This window comes from Bombina bombina, chromosome 7, assembly GCF_027579735.1.
Source record: "Bombina bombina isolate aBomBom1 chromosome 7, aBomBom1.pri, whole genome shotgun sequence".
In the NCBI taxonomy this organism is placed as follows: domain Eukaryota; kingdom Metazoa; phylum Chordata; class Amphibia; order Anura; family Bombinatoridae; genus Bombina; species Bombina bombina.
In genome coordinates this window covers 67,908,378-67,921,885 of record NC_069505.1, presented here as the reverse complement: position 1 = coordinate 67,921,885, position 13,508 = coordinate 67,908,378, and positions in this window count along the sequence as shown.

Genomic DNA, 13,508 nt, shown 5'->3' with positions numbered 1-13,508 from the left:
CAAATAGGATGGAATTTTCGTTACCTGTTTTTGAAGGATTTTGTCTACATATTCTGACAAGTTACTTGATATTGACCCAATTCCCGATATAAACGGTCTCCCTAGGGGCTTGGTCATCGACCTATGTATCTTCAGGAGTTTGTAAAACACTGGAGTGATAGGGTATTTCACCATTATATAATTATATTCTTTCTGGTTAAGTATCCCCAGTGCTTTAGCTTTTGAGGTCAAGTCCTCCAAATGTCGCTGAGTAACCTCTTATATGTTTCAGAATCACTTAAAATTCTATTGCACTCTTCCTCATATTTGCACTTATCCATCACCACGATTGCTCCGCCTTTGTCGGCGGGTTTAATAATTAGATTATAGTCTTTTTCAAGTCTTCTAATAGTATTCATCTGAGATCTGGATAGATTGTGTTTCACCTTCTTGAATTTATTCTGACTTAATTCTCTGATGTCATTACAGACATTTGTCTCAAAGGTTTCAATTGCACACCCTTTACTTCCCACCGGGTAAAAGGTGGATTTCGGTCTCAGATCTGTGTGTAAAAATTGATTGTTATTGATTGGGGAAATATAGTTGCGTTCAATTGGCGATTTGAGGAAATACCGTTTAAATGTTAATTTCCTCACAAATTCTTTTGTGGTGTTAAATCCTGCATCCTTGATTTTCTTCTTTCAAGGATGCAGGATTTAACACCACAAGGGAAACATAACAAAGGTTCAAAATTACAAGAAAGACATGATAAAGTGACCTACACTACAGAAGTAACTAACATTCCAGCCTCTACCTCAGAGTCATCTTTTTTAGGGGAAAACCCCTTACCACCAAGAGTAAAAGAAAAAACACAGAGAAAGAGGAAAAACACAGATTCGGAGGACCAGGAAAATGCTACCCAACAAAAAAGAAGACCCGTAGAGGAAAAAGAAGCGGTATAAAAATGAAGAAAATAAAGCCAATAGAGTCACAGCATGAAGAATGCACACGAAAAGAGGTTCCTCACACATCGCAGACTGACCCAATGGTCACACAAAAGGTGACTAATGGTATATACAATTTAAGTTCGAGAGAACTAACTACACAAGAAGAATCCATCTTGTCTCATGGTCTAAGTTTTGCCCCTACTAAATGCCTGAATAAATTCCAGGCGTTTATTAGTTCGAAAGAATTTGTGAGGAAATTAACACTCAAACGGTATTTCCTCAAATCGCCAATTGAACGCAACTATATTGCCCCAATCAATAACAATCAATTTTTACACACAGATCTGAGACCGAAATCCACCTTTTACCCGGTGGGAAGTAAAGGGTGTGCGATTGAAACCTTTGAGAGAAATGTCTGTAATGACATCAGAGAATTAAGTCAGAATAAACTCAAGAAGGTGAAACACAATCTATCCAGATCTCAGATGAATACTATTAGAAGACTTGAAAAAGACTATAATCTAATTATTAAACCCGCCGACAAAGGCGGAGCAATCGTGGTGAGGGATAAGTGCAAATATGAGGAAGAGTGCAATAGAATTTTAAGTGATTCTAAAACATATAAGAGGTTACTCAGCGACCCAATAGTTAAATTTACAAAGGATTTGGAGGACTTGACCTCAAAAGCTAAAGCACTGGGGATACTTAACCAGAAAGAATATAATTATATAATGGTGAAATACCCTATCACTCCAGTGTTTTACCAACTCCCGAAGATACATAAGTCGGTGACCAAGCCCCCAGGGAGACCGATTATATTGGGAATTGGGTCAATATCAAGTAACTTGTCAGAATCTGTAGACAAAATCCTTCAAAAACAGGTAACGAACCTTCCATCCTATTTGAGGGATTCTACACAAATTTTGACAATATTGGAAAACCTTAAATGGGAAGAGTCTTTTATCATGGCGACCTGTGATGTAGTTTCGCTCTACACAAGTATACCGCACGAAGGAGGCATTGAAGCTGCAAAGTTTTTTCTTTCTAAAGACCCATGTATCCCTGAAGCACAATGCACTTTTGTTTTAAATACTATACATTATATTTTAACCCATAATTATTTTAACAATGATAAGAAGTTTTACCATCAACAGTGTGGGACAGCAATGGGGACCAGGTTTGCGCCTAGCTATGCTAATCTTTATATGGGGCAGTGGGAGCAAATTTTTTGGGAGTCCTGCCCAGCTAGCGCGGACCTGGTCCTCTATGTAAGATACATTGATGATATTTTCCTTATTTGGAAAGGTTCTGTAGAAGACTTACATTATACCATCGAAGTCATGAATAAGAAAACAAAGAATCTGAGATTCACCTATGAATGTAACAAACAATCTATACATTTTCTGGACCTTAAAATAGAAACAGGAAATGGAAAATTTGAAAGAGATGGGCAATTGTTTTCTCAAAAGGGGTTTTCCTAAATTCCTGATTGATAGACAAATTAAAGAAGTAGAGGCTTCTAATAGGGAACTAGTTCCTAAGGGAAATAATGTAAATAGGAAATTTCAGAAAAAGGAGAGACTTGTATTTGTTTCTGAGTTTAACCCACTTAGCAACAAAATAAATGGCATCATCAGGAAACATTGGCCGATGATAAAGGATTTAAATAAGCATATCAAGGAATTCCAAGAGCCCCCTATGCCAGCTTATAGGAGGTGTAGGAATATTAGGGACACTTTGGTCAAAGCTGGCATTGGCCCAGAGAAGGGTCTGAGACAGACACATATTAGTAGTCCTCGGATGGGTTGCTATCCTTGTTTAGGATGTTGCAACTGCAACAGCATGATCAAAGGTGGGATATTTCTACACCCCCTAACGGAAAGAGATATAATATTTCTGGATACCATACATGTAATACAGATTTCATTATTTATCTGATTAAATGCCCCTGCTCCAAAATCTATGTAGGGGAGTCAACACGCAGGGCCAGGGATCGTATAAATGAACACAAATCCAATATTCGTACAAAAAATCTTGAAGCCCCAGTGTCAGGTCATTTTCTTCAGGCTGGTCACTCAATCTCGCAACTTAGGTTTCAAATCATTGAACATATTAAAAGACCTAGGTGAGGGGGTGATAGGGTTAAACTGTTGAAAACCAGGGAAACTTTTTGGATATACACCCTACAATCTATGGCTCCTGTAGGGATGAATAAAGAAATAGATTGGGGGGTAACCCTTTAATATACATGTCTCTCCTATAACTATAGAATAGTACCTTGTGGGCTATATACTTACACTAGACAATATATGTAGTTTTGGGAACTTTGTATTTTTTTGCTAGTTCTAAGTATTTTTAACTTTAATATATAAATGTGTTATATATTGTTTTTAATTTAGGTTGTATGTATTTACAGGTCTTTGAGGGTTAAAGAAGAGTGATCTCTCTGCTAACAACCACTAGAGGGAGTATGTAGGTTAGGAATGTACTTGATTACACCTGAACCAGGTAATTGAGCCCCTCCCCTCTAAGTAAGGGTATAAAGTGTGAGCAGTTATGATGTCATTTAGAACATGATTAAGGTCAGTGTATGACCGAAACGTTGTATCTCTTGTCTGCCATGATGTTAAACCAATAAAAGAAGATTTTTTGCATTTACAAGGTGCTGCTGTTTTTCTGCTTCTTTGGATTCTACAAGGGACTAGTGCAGGGTCCCTACAGCGTGCACCTATTTGCCTGGGTACTAGTGCTGGGCCTTTTACACTATAAACTATTAAATAGTTATTAACTATTTAATAGCTATTGTACCTGGTTAATATAATTACAAAGTTGCCTGTAAAATAAATATTAATCCTAAAATAGCTACAATATTATTTATATTGTAGCTATATTAGGGTTTATTTTACAGTTAAGTATTTAGCTTTAAATAGGAATAAGTTATTTAATAAGAGTTAATTTATTTTGTTAGATTTAAATTATATTTAATTTAGGGGGGTGTTAGGGTTAGACTTAGCTTTAGGGGTTAATACATTTATTAGAGTAGCGATGAGATCCGGTCGGCAGATTAGGGGTTAATAATTGTAGGTAGGTGGAGGCGACGTTGGGGGCGGCAGATTAGGGGTTAATAAATATAATATAGGGGTCGGCGGTGTTAGGGGCAGCAGATTAGGGGTACATAGGGATAATGTAGGTTGCGTCGGTGTACGGAGCGGCAGATTAGGGGTTAATAATAATATGCAGGTGCCAGCGATAGCGGGGGAGGCAGATTAGGGGTTAATAAATATAACATAGTGGTCGGCGATGTTAGGGGCAGCAGATTAGGGGTACATAAGGATAACGTAGCTGGCGGCGGTGTACGGAGCAGCAGATTAGGGGTTAAAAAATTTTAATAGAGTGGCGGCGATGTGGGGGGACCTCGGTTTAGGGGTGTATAGGTAGTTTATGGGTGTTAGTGTACTTTAGAGCACTAGTTAAGAGCTTTATGAACCGGCGTTAGCCCAGAAAGCTCTTAACTACTGACTTTTTTCTGCGGCTGGAGTTTTGTCGTTTGATTTCTAACGCTCACTTCAGCCACGACTCTAAATCGTTAGAAAGATCCCATTGAAAAGATAGGATACGCAAATGGCGTAGGGGGATCTGCGGTATGGAAAAGTCGCGGCTGCAAAGTGAGCGTTAGATCCTTTCCTGACTGACTCCAAATACCAGCGGGCGGTAAAAACCAGCGTTAGGACCCTCTAACGCTGGTTTTGATGGCTACCGCCCAACTCTAAATCTAGGCCTCAGTGTGTTAGACTAACTAATGAGTGGCTGTGTTAGATGAGTTACCATGTGTCAGGGGAGTGACCAGGTAGGTGCTACAGAAGTCATCATGTAAGGAGTTATAGTAACTTATGAGTGACTATGTGTTAGTGAGTTACCATGTGGCAGAGGAGTGACCAGGTGCTACAGAAGTCATCATGTAAGCAGTGATAGTAACTGATGAGTGACTGTGTGTCAGTGAGTTACCACGTGACAGAGGAGTGACCAGGTGCTACAGAAGTCATCATGTAAGCAGTGATAGTAACTGATGAGTGACTGTGTGTCAGTGAGTTACCATGTGACAGAGGAGTGACCAGGTGCTACAGAAGTCATCATGTAAGCAGTGATAGTAACTGAATAGTGACTGTGTGTCAGTGTGTTACCATGTGACAAAGGAGTGACCAGGTAGGTGCTACAGTAGTCATCATGTAAGGAGTTATAGTAACTTATGAGTGACTATGTGTCAGTGAGTTACCATGTGACAGAGGAGTGACCAGGTGCTACAGAAGTCATCATGTAAGCAGTGATAGTAACTGAAGAGTGACTGTGTGTCAGTGAGTTACCATGTGACAAAGGAGTGACCAGTTGTTAGAGAAGTCATTATGTGAGGAGTGATAGTAACTAATGAGTGACTGTGTGTCAAATGAGTAACCATGTGACAGAGGAGTGACCAGGTGCTACAGAAGTCATCATGTAAGGAGTGATAGTAACTGATGAGTGACTGTGTGTCTGATGATTTGCCATGTGACCGAGGAAGGACCGGGTGTTACAGGAGTCACCATGTGAGGAGTGATAGTAACTGATCAGTGACAGTGTGTTAGGTGAGTTACCGTGTGACAGGGTAGTGATCAAGTGTTACATAAGTCATTAGAAGAGGAGTGATAGTAACTAGTGAGTGACATTGTGTTAGATAAGTGACCATGTGACAAAGGAGTGACCAGGTAGGTGCTACAGAAGTCAGCATGTGAGGAGTGATAGTAACTGATAAGTGACAGTGTGTCTGATGATTTGCCATGTGACCGAGGAAGGACCAGGTGTTACAAGAGTCACCATGTGAGGAGTGATAGTAACTGATCAGTGACAGTGTGCTAGGGGAGTTACCGTGTGACAGTGTAGTGATCAAGTGTTACAGAAGTCAGCAGAAGAGGAGTGATAGTAACTAGTGAGTGACATTGTGTTAGATGAGTGACCATGTGACAGAATTTTTTATCAGCTTCCAGTATTGCATTGCTGCTCCTGAGCCTATTCTTCAACTAAAAAAAAAAAAAAAAAATTAAATATGATAACAGATACAATTGGATTAGTCCAGTAGAAAGGAAACAAGGTTGCTGGAACAAGAGTTATTGCAAGGCTATAGAAAAATGTTGCAATTTTCTAGGAGCTAACCTCAGCAAAACAGGATAATACACTGATATTCAAGCAAGTAGAGAGTAAACTGCAGAAGCATCCAATAAACAGATTGCATAAGAACAGCAAGGTAACACACAGAAATAAAAGCAATGAGAGGCTGAACTGTGGCTTTTACAGATAGCCAAGTCATACATGGGTGTTTTGGCATAAGTAGAACTGTGTTCCAATGGAAGTTCAGAAGGCAGACATTTAAAAACAGGTATTCAGCAAGTAAGAGTAAGTAGTTACCAACATCAAATAAAGATGCTGTATTATACATGCATATTCAGACATTAGTAGGACTACAGACAGTTGAGGTGGCAGCAAAAAATGAAGATTTACAGAGACAATTCTGGTACTCTGACAAACATGGTGTGACAGTCTAACATGGTGTGAGTTTCCATGTTCTGTTTAAGGGACATAAAACAGTATGAACAAACATTAGTTTCGAAATAAATAAGCCAAATCTCACCTGCAAAACAGTTTCCGTTTTAAGCCACATTAGCCCCTTAAATACAGGCATAGTTTTGTTTTTTCAGCAAGCTACCCATTGGGAATTTCCATTTATGCAGAATGCACTCGTGCATCGTAGGAGCAGAGTCACATGACATCTGAATAAAGCAGTGCACAGTATAATGCAGACGCTTTCACAAAGCATGCAACATCATCCCCATAGAAATGAGCAAGCCTCTAGAGAACAAACATTAGCAGTACCTGCTGTCCCTCCTCAAACCCCCTTGGCTTGCATAAGTAATTATCCTTGCGTGCACACTTTTGTTACATGAAACTGCAAAGTTTGGAGTAGGGTGCTGATAAGGGGGTAGAGCAGGCTACACTTGACAACACTAAAGTGTAAGTAATTTTGAAGATTTTTGGAAATTTTATTAAAATACTTAAGCTTTTTTTTTTTACACAGTTTTACCTCAGTTGACCCCTTTTATAATATGCTCATAACTCAAAATGTTTTATGGCACTTTAAAGGAAAGTGACTGTGTGTCAGGGGGACAGATCAAGTATAAGAGGAATTATAGTGTTGTGACCATGTGTCATAGGCATGTCTTAAAGAAATAACTAGTAACATAGTAGATGAGGATAAAAAAAGACAAAAGTCCATCGAGTTCAAGCTCTACAAATCTAATATACTTACAAAAAGCTCCAGTTAAGCTTAAATAATCCCACTAAAAGGGGACCCATTTAATACTAGCAATCATATCCATGAATTTTGTTTCTAGATAGAAATGTATCCAAACTATTTTTAAATGTATCTAGGGTATTGGCAGTCACTACCTCCTTTGGTAAGAGTTCCACAATTTTTTGCTCTTACATTGAAAAAACATTTCTGTTGCAGGAGATTAAATCTCCTTTCCTCAAACCTTAAATTGTGACCTCTCGTAACAATCAATTTTCTTGGAATAATCAGAGCTTCTGCCATGTATATGGGCCTTGAATATATTTATATAAAGTAATCATGTCACTGCTCAAGCACCTTTTTTTCTAAAGAAAACAGACCCAGTTTGGCTAGCCTTTCCTCATAGCTTAAATTCCATTCCACTTATTAGCTTTGTGGCCCTTCTCTGAACTTTTTCTAGATCTGCAATATCTTTTTTGCGACCGGTCCCCAGAACTGCACTCCATACTCAAGGTGAGGTCTTACCAGGGATTTATATAGTAACAGAATTATGCTTTCCTCCCATAAATCAATGCATCTTAATACATCTTATTAGCCTTTGCAGGCCGCTGCCCTTTGTTATCTATTACTACTCCCAAATCCCTTTCCTCTGTTTGGCTAAGTCTTGTCCCATTTAAATAATAGGTTGCCTGCTTATTTTTACTTCCAAAATGTAGAACATAGCATTTTCCCATATTAAATCTCATTTTCCATTTACCTGCCCATACTTCTAATGTTTGCAGATCCCTTTGTAACAAAAGTTCATCCTGCTCTGACCTAATGACCTTACTTAACTTAGTATCATCTGCAAAAATAGAGATGTCGCTATTTAATCCTTGCTCCAAATGATTTATAAAAATATTAAAAAGAATAGGGCCCAGTACTGATCCCTGGGGGATTCCACTTATTACCTTTGTCCAATCTGAGAATGATCCATTCACTACTACTCATTGCTCCCTATCTTTTAACCAGTTATTTATCCATGAGCTAACATTTTCAACTATTCCCAGTCCCTTAATGTTGTGCATTAATCTCTCATGTGGCACTGTATCAAACGCCTTTGCATCAACTGATTCCCCTTTGTCTATATTTTTACTTACTTCCTTGTAGAATCTAATTAGATTGGTTTGACATGATCTATTTCTCATAAAACCATGCTGATTTGAACTCATAATCTTGTTTACACGAATGTGCTCATCAATATAATCCCTTCAAATATCTTCCCCACTATTGATGTCAGACTAACTGGTCTATAGCTTCCTAGATCATCCCTGCTTCCCTTTTTGAAGAGTGGCACCACATCAGCTTTACGCCAATCCTGTGGTACCATGCCTGAGGATAATTAGTCTTGAAAAATTAAGAGTAGAGGTTTCTTTATAAAAGTGCTAAGTTCCCTTAACTCCATTGAGTGTATTCCATCTGGGCCAGGATTTTTATTTACCTTATCATTATCCAGTTTTTTCCTGATATCCTCAATACATAACCCAGTTAATGGTATGGGCTGGCATTTTCTAGTTTGTTCCAAAGTATCAAAAATACATAGTATATAAAATGGTTTAGTACCTCACCCTTCTCCCTGTCAGTGTTAATCATGCTACCCTCCACGCATTTTAATGTACCTATATTGTCCTCCTTAGATTTTTTGCTATTTATGTACTTAAAGAACCTTTTAAGGTTAAATTAGAATCCTTTGAAATTCATTTTTCACTTTGAATTTGGGCTAATTTGATTGCTTTTTTGCATGTTTTGTTATATTCCTTATAAATATGGTATGGTATATTGAGTCTGTACTATTTTCTTTGAATGAGTTTAATGCCCTACGTTTTTTCCTAATTTCTTTTAAAACATTTTTTGTTTAGCCACATTGGCTTGGATTTTTTATTTTTATAACCATATGGTATTTGTTGATAAGCATATTTATTTAACAAAGTTTTAAATTGTATCCATTTATCCTCTGTATTTTTATTAGAAAATACTTTGTCCCAATTTATGTTATTTATTGATTTCCTTAAATTGTTGAATTTTGCTTTCTTAAAATTAAGTCTTAGTTAAACCTTAAGACACTACTTAAGAAAAAAGATTTCAAATGTGACCATGTGTCAGGATCTATATGTAATAGGGCTCTGCACCTTTAAATTTCTCTCTACAGCTATGTGTCATTCAGCCCTGCCCACATCCCCTTTAAATTTACTGCGCACGCTAAAGCTAATGCTTAGTATTTTGTCGCTGTTGCATCAAGCAACTGCTCTCTCTCTCTAGGTAACCTTGTTGAATTACAAAATTACCTTTCATTTTGAAAGGCTATTACAGTGTTAATCTCTCAACTGTTACTTCTATTCAGGGTTTTGCAAAGTTGTAACCACCTCCGCTACCGGAATTCCTTCTTGTTGTTTGGCAACCTTTGAAGTTCTCAGTCTCTCTCTCTACTTGGATTGGTAGCGGAATTCAATCAGCACAACTTAACTGGAGCACCTCTCTCCTCATTCTCTAAATTAAGGTATACTGTCATCCTGAACTTACCTGAAATATACCTTAACCATTTTATTTCAGATAACTACTATGGATAGTTTTGATATGTTCACGGACTGCCTCGGACATCACCCTCAATCAAGTGAATCGGAAATTTCCCTGAGTGAGTAAAACTCCTCCTCCTTTCACCTTAACCTCATCTGGAGCTTGTACAGAGCCACAGTAAGTTGACCTGTCTCAAATCCTCTTGGATTCCTCCTTGCAAGGTACTATTAACTTTATGCCTAAAGTATGAATACTGAACATATATGTTATCTGAAACATTGAATCCTTTACCGTTACTACTGAAATTATCTTCTTCTTGAGAGTTATTTCTAACAAATTATTACATTGTTTACTGAACTTATACAGTCTTATATATCAAAATCCTGACTGAAGCTAAACTGGAACTTGAAATATCACAGAGGTTAAAGTATAACTTCCTCTGAGACAACCTCTAAGTAATTCCTTATTACTATCAATTTTACATTATTTCACTATTTCTCTGATAACACTTTCACAAAATATAGTGTTTATCAAGCCAGATAGTGATATAAATAAACTATTTTCAGGTATCTGCAGCTGTGTTCTACATAACCTATAATATACCATTACATAATACTAAGCCTACAATGGGACCAGCAGATATACCTCAAATAGTTTTTAATTCGTCCCAAAAAGTAGATCAATTAGGACAAGCTATCAGAGATCTGCAAATAGAAAATCAAACTCTGAGAGAAATTATCAAAGATTCTATAGCAGTTAAAAGCAGTCAACATGACATCACAACTGAACCACAGGTGTCTTTACCCGACACGTTTGCGGGTAACAGGAAAGCATATTGTCAGGGTATCTGTGAATAACATGAAGTGGACTACAGATAAACCACATGAAATGATGTTTCATTTTTGTTAATATAAAATTTGACATGAATTGTGTGGGCTATAACCATAACAGCCCCAAAAAAACCTTTTTCCTGATTACAATACATCCAAATGAGAACAAATAAATAAACATTTGGATTCAATTAGAAAAAGGCAAGTTATCTCAAAGAGATAGTCATCTATATGGCTGTGTATTGCAAATCTTAGATCAAACACAAGAAGCCCTTTTGAAGTTTCTCACCATTTCTTTCTGATCTGAGAGAAGAATATGCCAAGAGACATGATGTCTGAGGATTCTTTTGATTCAGAGGGAGAACCAGTTTTTAGCTGAATAAATTACTCATATCACCTAAGTGTAAATTTTCCCCTGCAGAGTTTCCCATATGCAGATCCCAGACAATTGGCATTTCAAGTCTCTGTATGACATGGGAAAAATAAAGCTTACAAAAGAAATTTGCCAAATTTTCATGTAAGTTTAAGATACTCAAATGAACATGTATATTCAGACACATATTAAATATGAACAGAAAAATCTGGGAGATTATCTATGTTTAGGAAGTTGAAAGCCTGAGAGTTAAGATTTTAACATGTGTTAACCTATGTATTTTATTTTTAAAATCATAAAAGTCTTAAGGATTTGATGTTTAGAAAAGCATATATATAGTTTTCAAACATTAAATATATACCTCAGACTGTATAAATATTGATACATGGATCTAAGAAATGCCTTTCAGATTTGCAATAAATTAAATGAATAACTGCAAATAGATGTATAAATGTTTGATATTTTTAATAACATTCGGCTAGATTACGAGTTTTTTTCGGTAATGGTGTGCGTGACTAAAGCACAGTTTTCCCTCACCGCTCACCTACAGTAACGCTAGTATTACAGGTTTTTTAAACCCGGCGTTAGCCGCAAAAATGTGAGCGTAGAGCAGAATTTAGCTCCACATCTCACCTCAATACCAGCGCTGCTTAAGGTAGCGGTGAGCTGGCTAAACGTGCTCGTGCACGATTTCCCCATAGGAATTAAATGGGGCAGAGCCGGGTGAAAAAAAAACTAACACCTGCAAAAAAGCAGCATTCAGCTCCTAACACAGCCCCATTGATTCCTATGGGAAAATACTTTTGTGTCTACACCTAACACCCTAACATGAACCCTGAGTCTAAACACCCCTAATATTACAATATTAACCCCTAATCTGCTGCCCCCGACATCGCCGACACCTGCATTATATTATTAACCCCTAATCTGCTGCTCCGTAAACCGCAACCACCTACATTATACTTATGAACCCCTAATCTGCTGCCCCCAACATCGCCGACACCTACATACTATTTATTAACCCCTACTCTGCCGCCCCCAATGTCGCTGCCAACTAACTACACTCATTAACCCCTAATTTGCCGCCGCCAACGTCGCCGCCACTATAATAAAGTTATCAACCCCTAAATCTAAGTCTAACCCTAACCCTAACACCCCCTAATGTAAATATAATTTAAATAAGTCTAAATAAAATTACTATTATTAACTAAATTATTCCTATTTAAAACTAAATACTTACCTATAAAATAAACCCTAAGATAGCTACAATATAACTAATAGTTACATTGTAGCCATTTTAGGATTTATTTTTATTTTACAGGCAACTTTGTATTTATTTTAACTAGGTACAATAGTTATTAAATAGTTATTAACTATTTAATAACTTCCTAGTTAAAATAAATACAAATGTACCTGTAAAATAAATTCTAACCTAAGTTACAATTACACCTAACACTACACTATAGTTAAATTAATTACCTAAACTAACTACAATAATTACAATTAAATTAAATAAACTAAAGTACAGAAAAAAACACTAAATTATAGAAAATAATAAAATAATTACAATGTTTTAAAACTAATTACACCTATTCTAATCCCTCTAATAAAATAAAAAAGCCCCCCAAAATAAAAAAATCCCTACCCTATACTAAATTACAAATAGCCCTTAAAAGGGCCTTTTGCGGGGCATTGCCCCAAAGTAATTAGCTCTTTTACCAAAAAAAAAGACAATACCCCCCAACATTACAACCCACCACCCACACACCCAACCCTACTCTAAAACCCACCCAATCCCCCCTTAATAAAACCTAACACTAACCCCTTGAAGATCACCTTACCTTAAGACGTCTTCACCCAACCGGGCAGAGGAGGACCTCCAGACGGCCAGAAGTCTTCATCCAGGCATCCAATCAGCCAATAGAATGTGAGCTCAATCCTATTGGCTGATTGGATCACCAATAGGGATGGGCGAATGTTTCGCAACATTCGAAAAACGGCACGAATTTTAACACATTTGTTCGTTCGAATCTCGAATGTTTACCTAACATTCTAATATTCGATTTTCGAATGTTCGGTTTCGAATTTTACGGTAACATTCAAAAATATTCTTTTCGAAAAATTCAAATTTAGATTGTAATAGTATTTCTAATGCTTTTTCTTCAAATGTAATATTCAAATTATGCAATATTCGAATTCGAAAAATTCGAATTTAGATTGTAATAGTATTTCTAATGCTTTTTCTTTAAATGTAATATTCGAATTATGCAATATTCGAATTAGAAAAATTTGAATTTAGATTGTAATAGTATTTCGAAATTTCGAATGTGGACATTCGATATAATTATAAACATTCGAATTCGAAAGTTACATTCGAAAACTGTAAATAACCTTTGATTTTCGAATTTTTAAGAATATTCGTTCTTATCGACATTCGGATTTAGAATTCGAATTTCGGTAATAACATTCGTTCTACATTCGAAATTAGAAAATTTACACATTCGCCCATC